We start from the raw sequence: 26,673 nt of genomic DNA, 5'->3' as shown, positions 1-26,673 counted from the left end.
GAAGTTGGTGAGCTTCCCTATCCACATGAAATCTCCCTCCCTTTTGCAGTGATAAACACTGACCAAAAGCAGCCTCGGAGGGAGGGAAAGGGGTCAGTTGGAACATCTGAGGAAAGTCAGAGCAGAAACTCAAAAGCAAGAGCTTGAAGCAAAACCCATGAAGGAACATGGCTACCTTCCCTTCCTTGGCTCATACAGCACAGGCCCACCTGCCTAGGGATGGGACCGCCCACAGTGGGCTGGGCCCTACCACATCAATCCACAATCAAGAAAATGCCCCCATTGACAAGCCCATGGGTGAAGATGATGGGGGCAAAGCCTCAGCTGACATTCTCTCTTCCCAGAGATGTTTAGGCTTGAGTTATGATGACAAGGATTACCCAAAACAAATCTCAAAGATAGCAATGAGCCATTCCCCCCGGGAGTTTGGACACCACTTTGCAAAGCATCCGCTACTCCTACTCCATGGAAAGAATCTGCATTTGTTGATTTGTTCTCTGTTCTATTTACTGACTGAAGTTTGAGGGTTGATTCTTACAGTGGTTAGTGTTATCAAGACTGATGCACAGTGGTCTCCCAGGTAAATTAAGTACAGAATCTATTGATAGGAGACTGAGGAAATGCTAACAAAAATAAATAATAAGGTCAGAGAAGCTGCCTGGAGCCCCAGGTGGAGAGGGCTTGTGTTTGCTTGATTATTTTGTTGCTTTTGTTTTGAGGGACATTTTTGAGACAGCATTTTGATATAAATCTCATATAAATAAACTATACAGCCTGGGCTTAGCTCAAAATTACAGCTGTCCTGCTTCGGCCTCCAGGTGTGCTACATCTGTGGGCATCAACTGCATTTGCTGCTTAGAGCACCCAGGGCAATTACTCTTTAAAGAGATGTCTATTAACCTTTGCTGTGGAGAGTGTCTTTCTCCCACTAGATACTAAGTATCTACCATTCTGCTTACATGATTATTTAAATAGTCAAGTTAAAGCACAAATGAGTACATAAACCTTATAGCCCTTTTGGTGCGTGTGTGTGTGCATTTGTGTGTCAGTGTGTGTGTGTGTGCATACATGCGCTTGTGTGTGTATATGTGTGTGTATTGTGTGGTGTGTGTACATGTGAGTATGGGTGTATGTGTGTATGTGTGTGGTGTGTGTGTATGTGTGTGGTGTATGTATATATATGTGTATGTGTGTGTATTGTGTGTATGCATATGTGTATATGTGGTGTGTGTATATGTGTAGTGTATATATGTGTGTGTATATCTGTGTGTGGTGTGTGTATGTGTGTGTGGTATGTGTGTATATGTGTGTATATATGTGTATGTATGTGTGTATGTATGTGTATATGTGTGTATGGTGTGTGTATGTGTGTGGATGTATGTATGTATGTGTATGTGTGTGTATGTATGTGTGTGTGGTATGTGTGTGTATGTGTATGTGTGTGTATGTATGTGTGTGTGGTGTGTATATGTGTGTGTGTATGTGTATATGTATGTGTGTGTATAGACAAGTGAAATATTATATTCAGTGTTTATTATATATCTGTGAGACAGAGCCTCTCACTGAGGTCAGAGGCTGACTCTAGTGATCCTCCTGTGTCTACCTCCTGAGGTTAGTATTACACACACACACACACACACACACCACACTGACTCAGTCTTTACACGAGAGTTGGAGCTGTGAACTCCAGTCCTAATGCTTGCTTGGGAATAATTTGACTAAGCCATCGCTCCAGTCCTGTTATGCCTCGTCACTCTTAAGAATATACCTAGAAACTTTCGATAATTCCACAAACAACTGCCCAGCCTGACTGTCTGCCGATATCTGTTGGATTTACTGTGGATTCGTGATCTTTCCCACTCTTCTGGAGCTACTTGAGTTTGCTGAAAATCAGTACCAATGAGCCAATGTCTTAGAAAGAACGAAGTGAGAATAAAGCGATGGATAGTTAGGGGGTGAGAGTCCTGAGGGGAGGATGTCTCCTGGATGTTAGTGTCCATGTTGCTAGCCAAGAGCCTGGGGTGGTTGAATTATTTACAGGATACTGTGCTTCTGTTCGTGAGCTATAAACACACTGTTGGTCATCCTGCAAGGCTGAAGTAAAAAGCTTGGAATGTGTTTCCGAAACATCTACTTCCTACACTTTACTCAGAGAAGGCCCCATAAAAATGTCTCCTGGAAAAGTAAAATGCACTACAGTGGGTGGTTACAAGTCCAGGAGCAAGTGAATGTGTTTTGCAGGATAGAAAAACCCTCTAATCCCTTAGCTTCTTGTTAGGCTATCCCTGGAGAATATAACTCCTGTATAACTGAGAAATTAAGGTCTGCATGGTGGTCACTCAGCGAATACCTATTGACATAATGAACATGGGATTATCAACTATAAAGATGATTAGTTCAAGTGATTCCTGTATGTTGGGGATTATCATAGGCATACTACAATAACGTATGTGCTAGAATACCCAAAAAGCAAGCACGCATCTCTGTAAACTGTCATGAGTGGCAAAAATAACTTTTCCATATATTCTAACAACTAACCTAACACACATCTGAGGAGTGCTAGATGCATATAATTAAACAGACATAGTCATATCAAGCATCTAACATAGGATTACCCCTGAGTTTAATATATGTGTGAAGGAGATCATGACTGACAAAGTACAAACATAAGGGACCCATATGTTTTGAAATAGCATGAGGTACAAAAGAAATATCTGGCACATGTTTAGATTCTTTTTCCCCCACCTTTAAGAACATTCACATGGTGTAGTTACTCACATGACCAGACATCTGGTTGGATACATCATGATGTTGTAATGGATGTTGTGTCTCTCAAAGCAGTGTTTCTCCCAAATTCAATCCCCATTTAAACAAAGATGACCTCTCTCCGTATTAAAATTAAAAGCCAAAGAGAGAGAGGCTGGGATGTTATAAATCGTTACCATCATTGCCAGTGTCAGCAAGAAAGAAGCTTTTGCAAGAACTGAGCCACAAGACAGATGATTGCTAAACAGGGTCCATTTCTCTAGAGAGTACAACGAGAAAGCATGTGGTTGATTTGATTAACTTGGAAGGCAAAGAAGCAGCAATCTACTAAGCAAAGTCTATTCCACCCACACCAGACACCAACAAGACTCTTGCCTTTCTTGGCTGATAAAACCTGCCGGAAATGGTTCCTGCTGAGAGGGATGAGCGGAGGGGGACATTTAAATGCGTCTTCCTGTCCTCTGGCATATTAAGTGTAAGAACAACCACCAATAAACTCTCCATGACCCCAGGAGATTCTCTTTAGGATCCTATTTTATTTAGATTTCTGCATCAATAACTAAATGCATCATGATAGAATCTATATAAAGTAATTAAGAGTCAATCCATTAATTTAAAGGCATGCATTAGTTTTAAAAAAAAACCCTCAGTTTTCAAAAGTGTAAGCGTACCATATCAATATATCCCAATGAATTCTATGTGGGAAAATATAAAACAATATAGTGTGTGACTGATGGACATAAAGTTGTCCGGAAGACGCTTCAGTTTATTTTGTCTTAGACTCCCAGTCACAAGTAAGCACAAACCTCTAGTAATCTGGCAACATAGTCTTGAAGAAAGAAAAAAAATGGAAGCCAGCCAGCTCAGAAGCTGATTAACTATTCAGCACAGAATTTTTTGTGGCTGTGTCAAAAAAGCCCTGTCAGTGCATTTAACTCCCAGGACAAAAGGTTGTTGAAATCACACAAAGGATTTTCCCAATTCAAATGCTACAGATGTAATGATATTCACCGAGAAGTGCGCCAGGTCTTCAAAGTGGGACAAAGGCACTACCTATGCATCGGGCAAGAAACTACCTTGCAAGCTGGGCAAGAAACGGATACAAAGCAATACAAAGCAAGCATCGAGAAATCACTTTAGGAATGAAACTACTACTCTTTTACTTCGCATGCTTATTTCAAGGCACACATTCAGGAGGAGGGCAAACGTTAGGTCAGACAGAAAAGACACAAGCTGATTATTTCAGCCCACTGTAAGAATGGCACCATTTTTATGTGGCGTAAAAAGCCTCACTCTGTGAACAGGAGGCAAACACTTTTGTGTCAGATTGTTTATAAAGAGAGATTGGCAGTTTTGGAGAACATCTGAAAGCTTGCATTCAGTGATGCCAGATATTCAAATTTCTGCAAAGCCAAAGAAGTTGACTTTATGTATTTAATGAACTTTTTTTTTAATTTTCATGGACCAATGAGTACAATGTCTTCTCCGGTCAGTATTTCGTGGGTAACAGAGGTGGGTGAGGGGAAGTAACAGGCCAGTTCTTCCTCATGGATATGAAGTCTATGACCTATCATCTTCCTGCTCACATTCTGTGTACTGCCTATAGTGAGACTACCTAAAGTTCTCATTAGAAATAACTTGACTACATTTAAAAGGGATGTTTCCAAGCCATATTCCACAGAACCACAATTCCATGGGAACTGGTAGAAGAGGGTTAAAGAGGAAGCCACAGCCAGACTCATCCTGGCCTCTGCAGGAGCAGACACATCATGTACAGTCCTAAACCCTGGGTTCTGCAAAATTTAAGCCACTAACACAAGGAGGAGGAGAAGAAGAAGGGAGTATTTTCATTAATTTTTCTTAAAACACAAATTTGCTCTCATGTTTTAGAGGAATAAATAGAACTTGAGGAAGCTATTTTCTCAAAGTCACAAAGGCAGGTGGAGAAGCTAAAGCCTGATCCTGGGACCTTTGTCAAAGGTTCATCTGACATAGAGAAAACATCTATTAAAGGCATCATGCCTTACAAAAATCACCACCGGTACACTGTGGGGGAGGTCAGCTGATCCAACTGCCAAGTAATAGACCTGTCCTCTACGGCATCCATGATGAATGCTTTCACTTAGGTGTCCAGAAAGATTGCACCTCACACAAGGCTATACTCCTCAGAATTCATGTGAATGTCTAATCTAAAGGCCTTTCTGCATGCTGGAAACAACTCTACTACTTGAAACTTGTCTCTTTTCTGCCAAAAAATAAATAAACAGACAAATAAATAAATAAACAAACAATGTAAATCCATCACAATGTGGCTCTTAGAAACATTTTCGGCAAAGCCTTTTAAGCTTCCAGATACTATTGGGAATGCTTCTAGTTACTAGGTATAGAAATTTTAAATATAATTGCATAAACCATTTATAATATTCTGTTCTCTTACTGAGTATTTAGGAGATTAAACCGTGTCACAGCACATGGCTCATTGGCTCGACATTATGCTTTCTAAGTACCCTCTCAGCGCCTTTGCTCTGCCATTTTCAGAGTGTAATCAATAGTTATTTTCATCTAGCTCTATGTCCTGTTTAAAGGACAACAAACTTATGAAATGGGGGAGGCCAAAAGGGAAGCAGTTTTTCAAGGATACTAAATATTACACAAGGGAAAGGCTATTCTAACTTACTCAGTTAAAAACTCAATTCCCTTGGTAGATCTGGGCCTCTGATAGGGAGGAAAAATTAATCCAGATGAACTGCTCAATTACAGTAGCTTGGTGACAAAGCGTTCAGCTCACTTCTCTCTGATTTGAAGATTCTACTTAAAAATACAACTTTCAGTGGTGATTTTCCTGTAGGGAAACAAGGCAGTTAGTGGCCCAGAAGCCTGTAATCCAATGCAGTAAGGATAAATGAATCAACCGGCAGTAGTTTTGAAGCGACAGAGAACTCAATTCATAGGTAGGCTCTTCCACACATGAGCTGTGTGAACCTTCATGATTTATTCAACACTCGCTAATGTCTGTCCTTCATTCATAAAATGGAAACGTTCATGAGGAAGAGAAATTACGTGACAGATTGATTAAAGTAGGTTTAGAAAGTAACAAAGGAGGAAGGACATGTATGTTTCTACTACGATATTCTGACTAGTATATTGTTTATGAGCTTGGTTACAGTAAATCCATTACAACGCCATCTGATATTGTGCACGTTTTTCTTGTCTCCCATATGACTGTCAAATCAAGAGTATCTGCTCAAGCAGTCATGAGCATTTCAAATTGTAGCTGAAATTTCAAGATAATATATAGAATATATAGAATATATGTTTAATAGTTAAAAGTACATTGATAAGTGCTTCCTTCATTGTTTCTGGGTATTCAAAGAATAACACCTCACAGGTTCTTGGTTTCTAGCAAATATACTTTGAGATACACACTATAGGCACCTTCAGGAAACATGGAGATAATAAAATAAAACTAAGACTCAAGCCAGGCTGCACACTGGGTAAAGTCAGATGGGAAATTTTCTGACACTCCCTCCTCAATGAATTTTATTTTTCCTTCTGAAGTTAAATACAGACTGAGAGGCTACCTCCGTGCATTCAACGACTGACCATGGTCACAAAGAAACAAAGTTTGGAAGTTCTTGCATGGGATGAAAGTGACTGAGGCATGTAAGGGTAGTTATCAAGCGTAACAGAGCACACAACATTTCTTTCTTGTGCTAACGGGCTTCGACAGATGTCATTCACAGAGAACGGCAATACATATCTGTTCTAGAATGAAAAGGGGACTTAAAAGTGGCAATAGAAATTCACAAATAAAATTAGGGAGTTTGGGGTAGTTTACATGAACATCTTATTTGACTTGTATATCAGAAGCCATTGCTCTACATTTCTAAGACAAATAGCATGTCTGTTTAGGCATACTTAGTAAAAATATTCAGTATATTGGAGTAGAGTTAGAGCCAGATGCCTCTCTGACTTGGAAGACTGCCTCTTATTTATGCACGTTTACTTGCTTCTCCTCTCCTGCCTCATTTAAGCATTTGATGCATCTCTACTCCAAGGTGCTATGCCAACTTAGTAGGGTGGTTTCTTCTTCAATCTCACCCAAAAGAGAAAGGGTTTGCTACACACATCTTCGTGTTTTCGCTCCGAAGACATACGACCTCCATAGAGCAGAGGCGCTGGGAGATCCAACTAGTCCAGACTGCATGACAGTTTGATCAGGTCTAAACTACACCGGGATGTGCGAAAGGTGGATGAAGGGTGAACGATTTGGGGCGAGTGCTTTGGGGATGCCACCTGCTAAACACTGGAACTTACGGAAACATCGCTCATGTGGAGAATGAGGAAGGGTAGCCGGGGAGAAGAATTAAGAAATGTAGATGAGCCCACTGGATAGAGGCGGATAACACAGGGAATACACCAGAGTTCCCAAACTGAGGACAACTGTCTTGTTAGTACTTAATTAGGATGATAGGTCTATCCCTGGTACCCTATCAGGCCTCTTTCTTACTTTTAAATTGTAAGAGTTGGGTTATTAGGCCTGGTCTCTTTAATTACCTTTATAGTCGCTTGTCCAATAAAACTGATAACAGTCATAGTGTCCTTCAGACTCCAAACATTAACTCTAGCAGCGGTGCAAATGAGTAAGAGGAGGAAGACCTCATTCACCTCTAATAGGGCTTCACCACCAGCCCTCTCATCAGCTCTGCATCCTGCCTATTGCTGTGAGCCTTGAAGATTGGTAACAATTACATGAATACGAGGGAGGAGGACTTTACTTTTCGCCTCTTGTGCCTATTAGAAAGCCCAGCCTCACCCAGTCCTTGTGTAATCCACTCAAGATACTTCTGGGGAAAGAAAGCTTGTCTAGACCAGGATTCAGATTTCAACATGAGGTCTACTTTATGCAGAGAGCTTAAATCAAAGTCATTAGTTCATTTGGCAATTGGCGTTGTAGAGCCAATCTCAGAAATTGCCTCTTAGATCTAGAATACGAGGGCCACAAAAGATCTTATTGAACAATCTAAACTTCATCTCAAGGCAAATGTAGTTCTTTTAGGATCACATAAAATGCAAGGTGTTGCACGTTCGACAAGAAAGGGATTTCATGTGTCTAGTTCCGCATTAGTGACTGTGGCTTAATCTTGACTTGACTGCAAGTCAATTACAAATGACCTAACCACTAAGCTTCCCATAGGGAGTTGTGAGGAATTAAATGAGTCATATCTCTGCCCTCAGTCTACCGTGGGATGACAGACAGGGTAAACACAGAAAGCCAGGCATGGCTACTGGCGAAAAAAACTTGTGACTCTTTGTGCTGAACTTCTTGCTCTGATGTGGTAGGCCATCCTCTCCTGTGGCTAGGTTGCTAGATTCAAGTTTCTTTGCCCGGCTGCTGTTGATTGATAGTTTCTATGGGCTCATCTCTCAGGCTGTCACGCAGGGCACTTCCTGCCCCACCTCGTAACATCCTGGCCCAGAGGAGTTGTTGAGACAAATAATTCTAATGGATTTATTAAAGGTGCTTTAGGCAGGAAACATCGCCGTCAAAGGGTCAGAAAGTAACTGAGATGAGCAAATGTTTCCAATCTCATCTTTTTCCTTAGAAATGAGTAAATATCACCTGTCCCTTCATGATGTTTGTGTTAACCTGAGTCTCCCCATTCACTTACTGCTGTCCCAAATTCACAAAGGAAAAATAAAAAAAAAGATTCCAGAAAGTTCTTCCCAATATTCTAGCATTGTTATATATCTCTATGCATCTTCCTCACAACTCTAAAGAAGGAACAAGACGCTTACAGCACAGAAACAAAGCCCCAGCTCTTGAGTGCCAAAGACTCACTGAGTGGAATCACTTATGTAAACGGTAGCACACCCATCGGCCACTCCACTTCCTGTAGTTCTATAATTGGTTGGGAGACTATTATCTTCTTGGACAAGATACACACTTCATATCCAGCCACCATAATGGAAAAACACTAAGTTGATGCTTAGTTAGAAACATAAAACTTCAGTTCAAGCCTGTTAGAGCATCATTAAGAGTAAGGGTGTTAACCATTTCCCATGTTAACTCACTATAAAGAATGTCAGGGGAGAGGAATTTCAGATACTTCACCATCCTCTGTGGTGATGAGTATGAAGTGGCTTTCTTTGTCAATTAAGCCTCCTTCTGTTATAAATAACCTAGGCAATGGTCTTGGAACACAGAGGATACTCAGAGGTCTCCTTACTCCCCAAGTAAGAAATATAACAGTAGGATATCTGGACACGGTGCATGACCTGAGGACCAAACCCAGGGCCTTGTGCTTGCTAGTCCCTGGTTTGATCTCACAATCTTATAACAGGTTAAAAGTCTTTACTTGGGGTAAGGGATGCTAAGACTAGTATACATTCTCAAGACAGCTCTAAGAATCAGGGTCCCTAAAAGGAATCAAAGTCATCACTGTGGAAATGAAGAGACTTTGATACTGGGAATAATTACAGAGCCACGAGCAGGACTAAAGGAGCGGGAGAGGCACTGATTAGCAACCAAAGGAAGTCATTACTGTTACTATGGTTAAGAAAGCAAAGGAAGGGGATAATGTTATCAGAACCCAGGGAAAACCAGAGCCACTAATGAACGTCTTTCAGGCCAGGGTCATATTTTAGCTACACCAAGTTGAACCAAAGCAGGGATGGAACGGAGTCGAAGCCCTTGATTGTATCTTCCCCTACCCTTTGATCTCTTGCCAGAGTCTCTCATTAACCAAACCAAATCTGGAGGCCATTTCAGGCTAAAATCATCCCTCTGGGCCCAAAACAGGAAAAAGAATACAACAGAGCCCAGAGAAAGACAGAATGACCAGGCAAACCCCCAGAGACAGCAGAAGTTACTGAGGCTCCCAGGCTGACTTCTCCAATCTCCCAGAAATCTGATAGTAAATTATCAAGAGAATTTTCTATTCCTTTAATTCTCTCTAAGTACTTATGTTGCTATTCTGAATTGTTCGGGTCTATATTGTTTGGGAGAAAACAGCCCCACACTATCCCAAGAAATAACTCAAAGGATTCGGTCAGGACCAACAGAAACAGACACAGCCCACCAGTCTAGTCTATTGGTGACCAAATAAAGAGCGCAGAATCCTAGAGAACACTGACCAAGCACAGACCCAGACGAAGGTGTGACACAGGGACGACTGAAACCAGAGCAACAACTTTGTGCCTGTCTCTAGCTTCTGAGTACCAACCCAGACTGAGCTGTCAGCATTTAAAATAACATGCACCAAAAAGCAAATTTAATCTTTCTCTCTTTGCCTAGACTCTTCCACCCTGAAACTTAGATATCCACCACCAGCTAAAACCATATTGCTCTTTCTGTCTTCCTTATTTCTACTATGGACACAATAACTCTAAGATCTAACGTTAAAGCGGTGTCTTTTGTTTTATTTTTATTTTTTGTTTCCTGAAGCAAGGTCCCACTATGTAGCCTAGGCTAGCCCAGAAATGAAGATCATCCTGCTGAAGCCTCCTAAATGCTGGGATTGAAGGTCTGAGCCACATGGCCAGCTCCTACCTTACCATGGACTTTATTGCTACCTCAAGACTGATAATTTCCAAAGCCAGGTTTGCTTTGTTTTGTTTTTATAATTCCCCACCAGTACCTGTCATGTGTCACTGTGCTTCACTAGACTCATTGTCCTGAAAAATTTTAGCTCCCTCTTTCTACAAAGTTGCCCATGCAATTTCTGGGTCTCCTGACCCACGCTGCATATTTTTAATGTACTACTTTGGAGTCGAGCGCATCGTTCTCACTGCTACCTGGAGCGGTCTTTGTTTAAGCATCTCCATGGTAACGCCCACCCTGCTTGCTTATTCTTAAATCCTGGTATGGTGACCAAAACTGAAGACGGGAGTTCTTCATTTTAGTTTTCTCTTCCATAGTTTCCACAAGCACACACTCCAATTTAATGTAATTTTAAAAGAAAGACTTTTCTTAATATTTTAATTGGTTCTCTGGGACTTTCCCATAATGCAACCGGACCACACTCATTTCACAATCTTTCCATGACCGTTCCACCACCCTTGTGACCCTGCATCCCCCCCACCCCCGGCAAAATATAGTAAAACTGAAAATAAAAATACTAATAAAAAAAGTAAAAGCAAGTCCAAGTTGTGTTGTCTATATATTCGCTGCATCATGGTCAAACTTTGTGGCCTACCCAGTAAATAGGTCTGAGTTCCTCCCCTCCTGTACCCCTTCTAGAAGTCGTCAATTGTGGAGAACTACACTTCAGCACTCGCATCACACTTAAGAGTTTTCTTGGGTGGCTTCCTGTCTAGGCTGTTATTTTTTGGTGGCGGCAGTTTGTGGTAGGGGTTGTCCCAGAAGCCTTCCATGACGTTCCCTCACACCAGTGCAACTGTAGTCATCTGTATCACAGCAAAAGTAGCCATCTTCCTCTTTGCAAGCAGAGACCATGGGCCTCTCTCTACTCGGTTTCTGTTGACAGCGCAGACCACAACCTACCCCCTGGCTGCAGTGGGACCGAGGATTCAGACAAAGCCCTCAGAGGCATCTCGAACTATCACGGTGGCAGAGCAGACCATTCGGATGAGAACGGCTCCAGCAGCCAAACTCATGGGCATCAAACGGCCTCAGGCAGCAGCACACACCGCAGACATCCACATGGCCTTTGGTGCTAAAACAGATCAAGGATATCAACCTAGACCCTGGCTGCAATAAGATCCAAAGATGATCCTCAGGAGCAGAATGAACGCAAACATCACCATGGCCTCAGACGGCAGTGTAGTCCACCCACATCAATATGGCTCCCAGGGGCAGCTCAGCCTGGTGACATCGAAATAGGTCCAGGCTGCAGCACAGACCACAGAGATCTACATGGCCTTTGGTGGTAACATGGACCATGCTCATCAACGCAGACCCCAGCTGCAGTAGGACCAGGTACCCAGACATGGCTCTCAGCGCCAGTCAACATGGGCCCCTGCACAACCCATGGATGTCAACGTGGCCTCGGGCTGTAACACAGGCCAGCGACTTCCTGCATGGCATTTGGTGGTAACAGGGGCCATGGACATCAACACTGATCCCAGCTGACGTAGGATCACAGACCCAGCATGGCCTGCAGACATCAATGTAGCTTCAGGATGCAGCAGACTCCAGACGTCTCCATGGCTATTGTTGGTAACATGGGCTACAGACATCAATGAGACCTTCCCCGGCTGGTGACTTCTTCACCACCAGCCCAGCTAGCCAAGAGGAAGTTTTATGCACTTCTTTTTTCTGGTCTTAGTGTGTCAAAAGAATAGTCCAGGGCTGGAGAGATGGCTCAGCGGTTAAGAGCACCCGACTGCTCTTCCAGAGGTCATGAGTTCAATTCCCAGCAACCACATGGTGGCTCACAACCATCTGTAAAGAGATCCGATGCCCTCTTCTGGTGTATCTGAAGACAGCTACAGTGTACTTATATATAATAAATAAATAAATAAATCTTTAAGAAAAAAATTAAAAAAAAAGAATAGTCCATACACTTACCTTTTAATTGAAACTGACTTTGCTTTTAGAATTGTTTCCAAACTTCCCTCTGTGAAGTAGGTGTATGGGGACCTCAGGCATTCCCCCAGGGCGGAGTTTTTAACTTAGCTTGATCACTGGCACCACCTGAGAAGAATTATTTAAAAAAAAAAATCTGTGAGTTTTATTTACATAATCCCCTAGATTCTAATTGCATGACACTGTTTGTGTTCTAGGCAGAGGTTTTTAGAAGCTCCATGCTCCTTTCCCTCCAGGGTATTGTAATCTACATTCAAGGTTGATAACTACTGTTCCCTTAGTTCCCTTAAAAAGAATCTCTACCGTTCTGAAATGGGCATGGGACATTGTAAGAATACAGGAACTTTTGAAGGCCAGTGACTTGCACAGTCCTGGGATGTGATAGGTGTGTTCGTAGAGGTTTTCTTGGGTTCTGCATTCTTGAGATCTTTCTCTGAATGCCCCTGAGGATTTGCAAGGTGGAGAACACTCTTTTTAGGTTTTACCTACATTAATAAATAATACCAAGGGGGGCACAACAAAGGCAAATTCTTTCAAAATAATCCTGGTTTTTTTTTTCTTTCCTCTCTCTCTTTCTCTCTACCCCTCCCTCTTCTCTCTCTCTTTCTCTCTCTCTCCCCCCTCTTTCTTTTTCTTCCTGCCTGCACACTTACCCATCTAGATCTTCCAAGAAATCGTCTTAGATCTTGTAGTGTAGAACTGCATTCTTCCCTCCTAACTCCTTAACTTAGGAGAGCAGTATGAGTTGTGTTATTTTCGAAGTTCTATAAAACCACTGTAGAGTTTAGAGACTACATTTCACACCTGTAATTGATGGGTGCGTTCTTATCCAGTAGGTGCACAATGCCACACAAACTATGAGCCACGGGACACATGGGAAATATTCGTTACTCATGAAAACAAGAAAGGAACGAACATAGTGAAAACATCCGTGGAGTCATGTCCGCCATACGTAGTTAAATAAATACTGCAGCAAACAAAGCGTGTTACTGGAAAACGTGCTGACATTTGCCCACAGAAGTGAGTGTCTGAGAGTCATTGTGAAGGTTTTCTTCCTGGGAGAGAAAGTTGCCTTAACAGATGTGGAGTATTACTGGTCTCGCAACACAGCCAATGACGTAAGAGCTGGTAGACATGTGAGGTATGTGGGGTGATCTTTGTGTATTCCTGCGCTGCCAGAGCCAGCTGGGTGTGGTTGGCCATGTTTACCTCGGGTTTCTAACATGAAGTTTCGTGTAAACAAATGTGCACTTCACGTCAGGCTTGGACTGTTTATCAGCTATGCTGGAACACACTCCTCCTATCCTCATCATCGTGAGTGCTGGAGCAGAGGTGACTGACCGGGCTGTGTGTGCAGAGTGAAGTAGTCTTGGTCTATATCTTAAAATATTGAATTTTCATCAAAGTACACTCTTGGTTTTTAATGCCTGTAAAAAGGGCTATGGGAAAAGTCACAGCACGGGGTTGCAAGCCAAGAACGGGGACTTTTGTCCGCTTTCAGAGTGTAATTACCATGAGCAAATTACTTAGGCTTCCTCCATCATCCGTTATATTCTCTAAATGAGGATGCACGTGCTCTCCTCATGAGGCTAGAACAGGAGAAAGAACAGATAACGTTCCTCAGACCCCTGAGATGAGGTCACTGTAGTTAGCTTTAAGGAACGACTCTATAAATTTATAGCAAAGTTGTGTTCTTACATATCAAAGACAGGGCTAGGTCAACATATCTATGTGTAATATCTTGAAAATCATAATTTTTCATGAAAGTCGACATTCCTATATAAAACACCCAGCCCAGTGGTTTACATCAGCCATTCCTAGTGAATGTGCTAATGACCAACTGTTCATTCAGTGTAGTCCCCAGCTTTCTCCTAATGGAGAAAATAAGAAAGAAAATGATGTTACATATTGCTGGTAATTGTTTATGGGATAGCCTGTTGCTGACAAAATGTTCCCGAAACAGCTTCTGCTGTCCTGAGCTTCTAGTACTTATAGCTTCAATTTTAAAGGATATTTTAAAAACCAACATGCTTGACAGAAGAGCAAACATAAAGATGTTGTAAAGGGGACACATGGAAGCATGCTTTCAGGAGACACCTGAAATCTAATAGCAAATGCATCCATCTCCGGGAACACTAATCAACAAACACTAAGAAGTTTTACCTGCTTTGAGATGAAACCTAGCTCCCTCTCTCTCTCCAAGTTCACTTTTCTTGAGACAGATTTTCTCCTGGTGCTCCATACTGCGGGACCTGGATGTCAGAATTCAGCAGCTTCACTCCCATCTGACTGGAGTTCCTACTTCCTGCAATGCCTTCCTGTTCTTTTCCAAGTAATGAGACTTAGAGGTAACAGCCCCTTCCACACCTCATCCCTGTTTCCATTCACTAATTCCACTTTAAATCCAGGTGTTCTCCTATGCCAGGCACAATCTCACAGGCTTTAACCCTAGGAGGCAGAGGTAAGTGGATTACCAGGGCTACACAGCAAGACCTGTCTCAATGCAAACAAATATTCTCCATTTTCAGCTTCTCTACTGTGCAAAGTAATTTGCACACACAGGTAGAGGCAGTCCATTCGAACCACTGTCTTAAAACCCCAAATGGGGGGTTGGGATTTAGCTCAGTGGTAGAGCGCTTGCCTAGCAAGTGCAAGGCCCTGGGTTCGGTCCCCAGCTCCAAACAAAAAAACAAAACAAAAAAACAAAAAAACAAAAAAGCAAAAAACAAATGGATCTAGATTTCAGTACAACTCGAGTGAATGGCTAACCCCAGTAGTTATGAAACCCCTAACTTCACCATTCAACTCCTTACTCGTTGCACGTGGCTGACAATATGTTCCTGGAACATAAAGGGTTTCCTGAACAGATCCAGGTTCAAAATCAGCTTCATTTGCTCTTTTCAGTACTTCTTGGCATTTGTAAACAGAGACCCAACACTGAATAAGATCCTGGAAAGCCTGTACTCCTTAATTTAGGGCTGAGTACTCACCCACCTTCAACTCTCGCAGGGTACCATGTTCAAATCCCAGTCTGTTGGCCTCCCTGTCAAATCTCCCCCTGCCTTTCTCTTATAAGAACGTTTGTGGCTGCATTAAGCCGTCCGTCCGAGTAACCCAGGGTTAATGCCCCATATAAAGATTCTGCAAAGGCTTTGTTTCTGCCTGGGCACCATCCGCAGGCTCCAGGAACAGGATGCAGGCGTCGTTTAGGGACCACTTCCAGCTGACCACAGATTCTGTCCCAGATTCTGGCTGCATCTTTCACCCTTTAAGCTTTCCCAAGACTGTGTCACCAAGACATTCTGTTTCCCCCTTCTTCGTCATCCCTGTCCTGAACCCTTCATACTAACCCAGGAGCAACCAGACTCCCACTCTTTATAACTAATAGAATTGTTCCTTCTTTAGTTTTGTCTGTTTATGAAACCCAAAGCCCCAGTCTTAGGTATAATCCTTTTCATTTCACCTTCTAGACAAATCCCATGCAACTTTGCGAGTCCACATATCAAGTGTCACTATCAACTGAAGTCTAAATATTGTTCAATATTGTGTTCTATGTGTGGTCAACACTCTTTCTAAGTCTCCTGATTTGGAGACGTAGCTCAGTGGCAGAGCATTTGTCTACCCTAAGCAATGCTCTGACCTCAGTACCCAGCACTGCAAACAAGCGAATGACATAACATTTCTTGCTCTCACCAAGCACTCAGGAATGTTTTCCTGTCTGCACTAGAGTTTCCTCCTTCTCATCTATGTTCTGCAAACAAAAAGTAAGCAATAGGGCACACCCTTTTCTGACGCCTCAGAAAATCCTCCATCCATTCATTGACTGTATTCATTCTCACAGCTCCAGCTGATCCTTCTCCCTTATCTATGAATATATATAATCTCTCACTCTTTCTCTCTCTCTCTCCCTCCCCCTCTCCTTCCCCCTCCCCTCCCCCTCCCTGCTTTCTTATTCTTTAATCTTTTTTTACAGTCCAGTCATTACATTATCCCCCTCCCAATCTGCCCTCTGACTGTTCCACATCCCATACCTTCCCCCACCCCTTTCTCCAAGAGGTTGTCCCCACCCCACCAGACTTCCCTACTCCCTGGGGTGTCAAATCTCTTGAGGGTTAGATATATCTTTTCTCACTGAGGCCAGGCCAAGCAGTCCTCTGATAGATAGATAGACAGACAGACAGACAGACAGATAATAGGTAGATGATAGATAGATAGATAGATAGATAGATAGATAGATAGATAGATCTTCATCTTCTTTATCCCCCATGATGCTGTCTCCTGCTTCATATAACTACATCCTGCTCGCACTTAGAATCCAAGATCTTTAAGACATATTCTGTATTCCTTGCTTTGACTTTAGAATTCAAGTTCCCTTCTAACTTTGCCAGAATCTGATTTCCACTCTCATCACTGCTGTGCCAAGTTCACCAAGCTCTCTCACATTTTTAAATGTGGTTTAAGCTCTTTCTGCACCACTGTATTTGTGACGTGTGATGCTACTGGCCATCCAGGTTGGAACTCCTCCTTCATTCCATGTCAGTACTCTCCCACCCTGGCTCTGCGACCCGTTCTCTCCAGGAATCCGCCGATGTTTTCTCTTCTTTCTTTCCTTAAATGTGTGTGTGGTCCCAATTTTGGAATTCAGCATGCTAGTCACTTTTCTCGTTCCTGTTCCCCAAAATACAAAAGCAGCTTAAGACAGAAGGGCTTGTTGTGTCTCACAGTTTGAGGCCATTGTCCACCGTGATTAGAAAAGCCAGACAGCAGGAATGCCAGTCTTGAGACAACTGGCTATATTGCACCCACAGTGAGGAAGGTGAGTGATGAATGCCCCGTCCCTCTGCCTTTCTCTGTGTCTGTCTTCCCATCTCCATTAAAGTCTCTGGACCAGTTTTGATAGTCGTGGCCAGAGGTTTGTTTCCTAGGTGACTCTAAAACCAATCCAACTGGCACAAAGAGTAGCCATCATGTGTACCTTCCTTGGATTGGGAGACCTTAGCTAGTCAGTTCGATGACCGCCAGGTCCAAACATCCCTGTTTGATCTTCAGTCTTCAGGAGTCTGCCTTTGAGTACGCTACTGAGGACTTCCACTAGCCTTTTGAATTCATCTTGTTCCCAAATCATCTTTCCTTCCTCCGTAGACACAGGGCTTCGCATGCACTTCTGCGAGGTACACACAGATCTTATCCTGCCTCCTCATTTTCTGTTACAATGACTGGTACAACCAACCACTCACTCCACAATCCAGTCTGGAATCCAGACTTCCCATGATCCTCCACTCATCCGTCTACACACTCAGTGGTTATTCGTATGTCACCGTTACACCTCAAATCATTTCATCTCTCTTCCTGTTGCAGTGTGAGCAAAGAGGTTCCACCACTTTTACTTCCCAATAAGAATTTTCGACTTGCTATCCCTACAAATAAGCAACAGTTCAGCCAGACTGAGGCCCCTAAGGATTAATAAAGTCATCATATGCTTTTGCAGCCCCTACTCCTTTACCCATTTTGACCACTTAATCTGGAATATTCTATGTATGACCTATTCATCAAATTGGCTCTTTTATCTATCATACAGATCGTCTTCTCTATAAAATAACCTGTAACATAAACACACACACACACACACACACACACACACACACACACTTTATTCTTTTCTTGATCCCATGTAGAACCAAACACAAGTTTATCTCAGCTCTAATCACACAGATAATTTTTAAATACTCAAATACTAAACATGATTATATTTGAGAGCAAACAAAAAGAAAAAGAGGAAATTGTAAAATCATCCAGAAGCCTGCAAATAAAAATTATCCCAATCTCCTGCATCACAGAGGATGCATGCAGCAACATTCGTGGACTGCATTGAACTTTTCCAAGTAATTTCTGAAGCCCTCCCTATTGATAAAATATTTCTGATTTTCAAAGAAATATCACATGTTAGCCTACTTAGTGAGTTACAGTCTAATGTTTTGTAAAATTACAAAACAAATATTGTTTTGGCCCGAAAACAAATATTCAGGCCAAGTACTCAAGCCATGGTATCTCTTCCATGAACTTTTTTTCACAACATGTAGAGAAAAGTATTTTTCATGTGTACTGTATCAATGGAATGCCATCCAGTTTATCCTTTTATCTTGTTTAAGATGTGCTGAAGTGATGAAAACCTACTCTGAACTCTTAGTTAATGCATAGCACAATGTAAATCAACCTCTGACTTGAGGATCCTTACATTTCTAAAACATGTTATGCTATCTGTTATTCCCATCCTGGTGACAGAATGCCCCGCATTTGGCCCTAGGCTTCAGCTGCTTCAGCCCATCCTAGCAGGAGGCGTGTTGGGAAGAAGGTGGCTGTAGAGAGACAGAGAGAGAGAGAGAGAGAGAGAGAGAGAGAGAGAGAGAGAGAGAGAGAGCTGGCCTGTGCCTGGGGGTTCTTTGAATTTGTCCCATCAGAGCCTCAGACACCAAGACCCTCCCATATCCATGGAGGCTCTCCCACTCCCAGCTAATCCTCTTCCTAAATGCTTCCCCAGAAACACCCCAGTAGTGGACTTGACAGATTTCTTATGTGCTTCTCAAACCAGTCAAGTTAACAATCAATATTAATCATTATACATGGTTTCCATAGTCACCACAAAACAAAACAGTAACAAGAATGTGAGTTATTATGCAGGAAGGATTATGGGCCACACATAGTCACCATGTGACGGTAACACGTACAACAAAGGCTCAGAAATATAGACTTCCCGAGGATCTAGGAAAAGTAAATGATCAAGAACTGGGGACCATCTAGCCTTCTGGTATGCACATCCTCAGTTCAACCACCCCCCCCTACATTATAGATTCATCACAACCACTTCCTGGGTTCTCATGTTACAGAGATTATTATATACAATTTGTGGGACCACCAAAGCTGCAGTGACCAAGAGCTCCACCTTAGCAAACATCAGTTATGCACTGGTTCCCTCTCTACTTGATAAGATTGCATGACAATTGACAATAAGGACCAAAAGTACTGTGGTGCCTTTCATATGAAGCATCTACAAGTCTTAAGATATAATTATTCTGCATTACTGGTTATCAATTATTCACACTAATTGTTTGCACTAAGGACCATCCTCAATTTATTTGTAAATAACAAAACAGAAAACATTTTCTGAGGTGATGATTTGTATCTATAGCTATGTATCTACTTCCATAGAGATATATAGATGTATTTTTAGGAAGAGTAGTATAAATTTCTTCTTCGTTTAGCTTTACCAATTACCTCATGACAATAGCTGGTCACGTGGTGGGCAGTGTTGCGGAATAACCGAAGGGCCCTGAAGCAATTTGCTCTCCACTAATTAAGAGAATGTTTCTGTTACTGAACTATAATTTAACACTGAATTATGGTTTTAACAGAAGTGTCAGGCAGGCAACGTCATTTTCTTTTACTATGCTGAGGAAATGATCCAATGTCCCTCAAAAAGGACTAGAGGCGAGAGTCATGAATGGCCTTCTATTCTCAGGGGGAAGGAAGTAGAGACACGTGAATACCACGTGAGACCAAGAACTCATGCCCTGAGTCTCCAGTTGGAATTCACAGTACTAAAGTAGGGGATTTCTGCTTTCTTTATTAGCTACGATAAAGGTATTTGCATGATACAATAATTTGAATGAGTCTACCATCTACCAACTAGTCACCTCTTGCCGTGACTTATGGAGGACCAAGTGTTTAACCAGTTATGTAGTCATTTCCTCTTCCCAAAGGAAGTTCTGAGTTCTATATTAACTCCTTCAATCTCCTCCTTTTCAGAAGCCATTGAATTACACTTGAATCCCTAAATCCAGAAGTACACTTTAATTACTACCTACTCTATTTTTCATACGACCACCTGATTTACAGAGAACTACGGTATCACAGCGTCTAGTTGTGTTATTACTAGCACTTTCTGATCGTCACACCTATTTTCTATAGTCTGTTCTTGCTGATGGGTTATGCAGTTGTTTCTGAGGAAGCTAAATAAAAGTCGTTCAGTAATTTGTCCAGAGCCAATGAATTAGAACCCTAAGAAATGGCATTGGGAGCTAGTCGATCTCACAGCCTATACTTTAAATCACTGAAACACTGCCTATTCTGATACTGTATAATATTGTATTCAAATATTCAAGGAAACACAAGGCTGTTTGTTGACAACTAGGTCCTGGTTCCAAACCTGCTCGAGTCACTGCTTTCCTCAAAACCTACCTCTCCTCACCCCTTCTCGAAAATGCCCTAATTTCCCAGTTATTGTGTTCCCTGCACTTGAGTTGATTTTGGTGATTAAAGCGAACTGCTCATCTACAACAAAAGCAAACCGTTTCTGCCGATAGCGAGAAAATGACAGCTGAAACAGCATTTAGACTACGTCTCGAATAAATGTTCAAAAGCATGGCCCAAGGACAATTTCCTGTTTTACTGGAAAACCTACTTTGCTAGTGTCTGATAAAATTGTATGAACAGTGGAAGCTTAATTCTCCAAGGCATGTTCTATGAAGCATTTGACAGCTTATCTGATGAAATCCACTTTACTCTACCAGTTCAGAGAGACCGTGCGCCCCTCATGAAGGAAGCCTCTTCTGAACGGCTCTGGTAGCCTTGGGGCTGACGTTATTAGTTCCTAAATGAACTGATTGGTGTTCTGTTGACTTATTTCCCAGGAACTGAGCTCACGGTTGACGTGCTAAGGGTTTTCCATCTTGTATAATCAATCTACTGTTGAGAACGGCTCGCTAGACCAAGAAGATATTATTAGAGCTATTCAGTACTTGGACCCATCCAGGTGATTCAATAAAATCAGACAATATTAATTGATTATCCAAATGAAATTGGATGAAGTGTCAGTTTAGGCTCACAATAAAATGCTCTACTGTGTGTAAACTAGAGGAGGAATAAGCCTTCATGTATGTAAATTTAGTCAGGCAGCCCACATGTTCATGTTGTAAAGCAGAAGAAAAGACTATGGTTTTCAGTGGGATATTAAAACTCCCCACTGTACAGGTTAAGGACTACTGAAGTTCAGCTATAACCAGCAGACTTCCTACTCAACATCTAACAATTCATGCCAGACCTCCTAGACTGTTTGAAGCTTTACTGAACTCAAGGCTCTGGGCACACAGGTAGACATTATCACACTCAACATTTCCAACAGGTACCCGAGATTGCAAGCGAGTGCCTGGAGGCGTGGGAAGGAATGTGTGTACCAATCTCTATGCATCCTGGTGACAAATCTCGTATTTTTTCGAAAAGCACAATTTTTATAAGGCGCTATAAATACAAGCCTCCCAAAATAAATTTAAAACACCCCTCTTTTGGTTGAGAAGCAACAATCAGAAAACTTAATGGCATCATGTTGGGGTCTCCACACAAGTCTTGGGGATTGCCTCAGAATGGGTTTTTGATGCTGCCCTTGATTTAGGCTCTTGTTCATCCATGCCTTGGAAGGCTTGCCGGATCTTTTCCCATACCATTCATGCTAATGTGTTACAGCATTTAAAGCAAAGATCATAAAATAGAGACTGTCCTGCTGTGTCTACCACTCTCAGAAGGAGAAAGGGTTAGAAATCCCTCTTACTTCTGCCATGAGACAAAAACATATGACAGACAGGAAGAAAATGGGATTTACTGAAGAGGCAGCCAGGTTTTGTTCTCTGTACAAGGGTGGGAAGCAAGGCATTGATTGACGCCCGTCCCAGTGGGTGACATCACACTACAAAGCCCCTCCCTCACAAGCAACCAGAGTCCTGAGCTGAAGTGGTTTCCTCAGTCTCACTCCTCCAGCAGGATCACCTGCGGACCAAGCTTTGTTCCTCATCCTGAGAAGGTAAAGACAGAGAACTATTGTTTAGCCTCTCTTCTGGTACAGGTAACTTCCAGGCAGACATGGTATGTGCACCGAAAAGACTAATGAGTTTTCACCGTGCAGTGGACATAACCACCACACACCACGCACTGCATTAGCCATGGTCCATGAGGTGACCCTATCAGCCTGATCTGGATGTGTACAGAAAAACAATCTGAAAGTCACTGTGTAGAACAGTTGTTTAAGAAGACAGTGACAATTTTTTATTTTAACCAACCAACTGTAAAGAAATGTCGAAACATATAGGCTTGTAAACATTTTTAGTCAGTTAAGTAATGCTGTCCTAAACAACTTCACGCACTCAAGTAATGTTGATTTAATGAGAAAAGCCTGATGGTCAAACCCCTTGGCTGAACTGTCAGAAACACCTGAAAGAATGAGGTTATCATCCGTGGGGTAACCTGGTCTCATGTCTTAGCTGGGGTTTGGGTGTTGTGAACAGACACCATGACCAAGGCAACTCTTATAAGGACAACATTTAATTGGGGCTGGCTTACAGGTTCAGAGGTTCAGTCCATTATCATCAAGGCAGGAACATGGCAGCCTCCAGACAGACACAGTGCAGGAGGAGCTGAGAGCTTTACATCTTCATCTGAAGAGTGTTAGAAGACTGGCTTCCAGGCAGCTAGGATAAGAGAGTCTTAAGCCCATGCCCACAGTGACACACCCATCCCAACAGGACCACACCTCCTAATAGTACCACTCCCTGGGCCAAGCATATACAAACCATCACACATGTACATAAATGCTCTGTGTTAAAAGTGATCTCACCACAGAGGGGGAAAAAACAGAGATTCTAATCATTCTGTTTTAATTGGCACATAATCATGTACCTATGGGCATGATTTTCTCAGGGTTTGAGAATTTGCATGCATTAGGTAATAATCAAATCAGGGTATTCCATACATCCACCAACTCAGACATTTGTCTTTCATTTGTAGTGATAGTGTCCTAAAGCTCCTCTCCGAGGAAGCCTGGGGTTTACTCTGTAACTTTGTCCTTCATGAGTGATGTCTCTGTACCGCCTTCCCCTTTAGCCTCACGCGTTTCTGATAACCAGCTTTCTACTCTTTACTTTCAGAAGATCAACTCCTCTCAGTTATGCCTGCGAGTGAGAGCGACTGCCCCTTGTCTTTCTGTGCTGGGCGTATTACATTCAATCGAGAGTCCTCTAGAGTCATTCAGGTTGGGACCAACGGCAGGGCTTCATTCTTCCCATGGACTGAACGGCACACCATCTCTTGCATTTTCTCTATTCATCTATGGCTGCATGCTTAGGTCATGCCTTGGTTACTTTGCTGTGAAGAGATAGCATGCCCAAGGCAACTTATGATAAAGCATTTAATTTGGGGCTCATAGTTGCAGGGAGTTAGAGTCCCTGACAGTCACAGCAGGGAGCATGCGGGCAGGCAGGGCACCGGAGCAGTGTCTGTAGACTACTGTCTGAATCACAAGCAGACGCTGTGAGACTAGCTGGGAACGGCCTGGGCTTTGGAAACCTCAAATCCTGCCCACAGTTACATACCCTCCTCCAACAAGGTCACATCCCCTCATACTTCCCAAACAATTCCCCAAACTGGGGACTGAGTGCTTATTGAAATACATGGGTCTATGCGGTTCATTCTTATTCAAACCACCACAGGTTGGCTCTATAGCTTTGCTCTGGGGAGCAGACAAATTAGTCTGTGGCGTGTATGCCTCAGGCTACAAAATCTCACACATCCCTGAATTTCTCAGGAATTTCATAGTAGAGCAGGGATCTAATGTAGTTCCTCTTATGTCATTACAGGGACCTCAAAAGCATTTGCCAAGTGTTTGAGTAGACAGACTTCAGTGCTCTACAACCAGTTTCTTGTCAGCAGCCACCACAGCCCACCATCTCACTAGAGAAGGGGACAGCTTTACCCACAAGGCCTAGAACAGATAGACGTGTGGAAGGAAGGGGCTTATACATTTCCCATTCTGGGGATAACCACAGTGTAGATAATAAGTGTCAGAGACAGGACATAGGTCTCTGTGTGACTTCTTCATTTTTGTGTGGGATTTCCAGGTAAGAACCACTGGCATGGGAGCCATTCCTCTGGGATACGGGGCTTGTTTCTCTGTGGTCAATGTCGCTTTTTCACATCCTCTAAAACCTTAACGTTTTAAGAGGATATAACACTGATTTATTAAGGATTCAGCAAACAAAACCCTTATTGATTAGCAGTCTGCAGTGAATAAATTGGACTGAGCTTGCTTTATTTGCTTTGATTGTTAAAAATTATTAATACTACCAAAAACCACATTTCTCACACATTCATCATGTAGGACAAGGTATATATGTGGTTCATTATGCCAATGGCTAAAACCTTATACTCAAACTATGTCGTTATTTTTAACTATGGCACAGAGTTTTGTAAATATCCTATGCTTTATAATGATGAGTTGTTCAGTTTTTTGTTTGTTTTTGTTTGTTTTTTGAGACAGGGATCATGTATCTATCTCTAACTGGCTTTAACTCACAGTAGAGTTTATGCTGGCTCTGAACTCTTGACTCTCCTGCCTCTGCCCCCCAGTGCAGGGATGACAAGTGTGAGCATGCCCAGACAGATGAGCATCTAATTGGACTGCACTGAGATCTAGTTCCAACAACTGCCACTTGGATTTCCCCTGCAACTCAACCGGGTGAGTTTCAGGATTCACACAGAAGGGATCCCGTGGTATTTACTATAACTCCTACTTTTCAAGGGACAGATCTCAGAGTTCTGAGTTCCTCACATCCACTCTGCGCCTTATCCAAGAACATGAGTGTAGCCTCTGAGTGTGTATGTGTTTCTCAGGCCTCAAACTTCCTTCACTGAGCTCAACTCAAAATATTTGTACTTCACTTTACACCACTCCGTTTCCCAGAAGTCTTCTGTGATTAAATTCAAAGTATCCCTTTTAGACCAAACCAAAACTTTGCTGCACAAACTTTGGACACATTCAAATTATAAATCACAGGTGCTTGGGAGATCACACAAGCACATGAAGACTACCCAGAGAACTCATGCACAGAAAATCTGTCTGGTTCCAGTTATGAAACAATAGCTAAATAGCGGTCTGTGTGCAAGTCATGCTTCTTTCTGTGCCATGTAGACCTGCTCCTTCCTTTCCACAGAGCAGCAGCAGAGTGTGGCAAAAACAACTGAAGTGAAAATAGAGGCTGTAACATTGTGCAAAGGACACCTCAAACCGAGTGTGCATGCCTTTAACCACAGGCACCTGAATTCAAGGCTAGCCTAGGCTGCAAAGTGAGTTCAAAGCTAACCAGGGCTACACAACACAACTCTGTTTCAGAGAGAGAGAGAGAGAGAGAGAGAGAGAGAGAGAGAGAGAGAGAGAGAGGAAGAAAGGGAGGGAGGGGGAAAGGGAGATAGACACAGAGAGAGAGATAGAGAGAGAGATAGAGAAAGACAGAGAGAGACAGAGAGAGAGACAGAGTGACAGAGACAGAGAGACAGAGAGAGAACAGGGACACACAGAGAAAGACCAAACAGGCCTATTGGGTTTAGTAGCAAACACCTTTAATGCCAGCATTTGGAAGGCAAAGAAAGCAGGCATCAGTGAGGTCAAGAGCAGCCTGGTCTACACAGCGAGTCCCAGGCCACCAGCCAGAGCTATAGAGATCTGTCTTGGGAGGGGCTGGGAGTGGGGAAGAAGAATGCCTTGGAGCGTGGGTTCTCTCTAGGCAGCCTCACCCACAATGCTCCCTTCTGGGAGCCTGCTTTCCCAAATACCCAGAATACAGTCATTTGTCACTGTGTACAGCCATCCTCACCAGGTCTGTGCAAAAGGGACAACTGCAGCAAAGCATCTCAGAGCTGGGCATGAAGAATTATCAGGGTTCAGTCACATCTGGAGAGGGGCGGCAGGTGTCTTAAGTTCAAACGTTCCAGGTAAAAAGATTTTAATGCAGATGAAGTGAGGAATTTGAGAGAGATTACAAAGTTAAATTTCTACAACATTTTTGTTTGTTTGTCATTTGTTTTACATTTATTCTGTCTGCAGGAGGTTCCTGCAGTCAACAGGAAGGCAGACAACTCAGGTGAGACAAGAAGTTGCCTGATAGAAAATTCCTATCAAATCATCTGTCGTGGCTATCATTGGTTTTAGCTTTCTCCTAAGAGCTAAAAATATCTAACTCCTCCATTGGGGACCCTGTTCTCACTCAGTCCAATGGTTGGCTGTGAGCATCCACCTCTGTATTTGTCAGGCTCCTATCAGCATGCACTTCTTGGCATCCACAATAGTGTCTGGGATTGGGGGCTGAATATGGGATGGATCCCCAGGTGGGATAGTCTCTGGATGGCCTTTCAGTCTCTGCTCCACACTTTGTCTCCATATTTCCTCCTGTGAATATTTTTGTTAACCCTTCTAAGAAGGACTGAAGCATCCACACTTTGGTCTTCCTTCTTCTTGAGCTTCATGTGGTCTGTGAGTTGTA

Source organism: Rattus norvegicus, chromosome 15 (assembly GCF_021556685.1).
Source record: "Rattus norvegicus strain SHRSP/BbbUtx chromosome 15, alternate assembly SHRSP_T2T, whole genome shotgun sequence".
NCBI classification, from domain to species: domain Eukaryota; kingdom Metazoa; phylum Chordata; class Mammalia; order Rodentia; family Muridae; genus Rattus; species Rattus norvegicus.
This window is presented reverse-complemented; position numbering follows the sequence as displayed.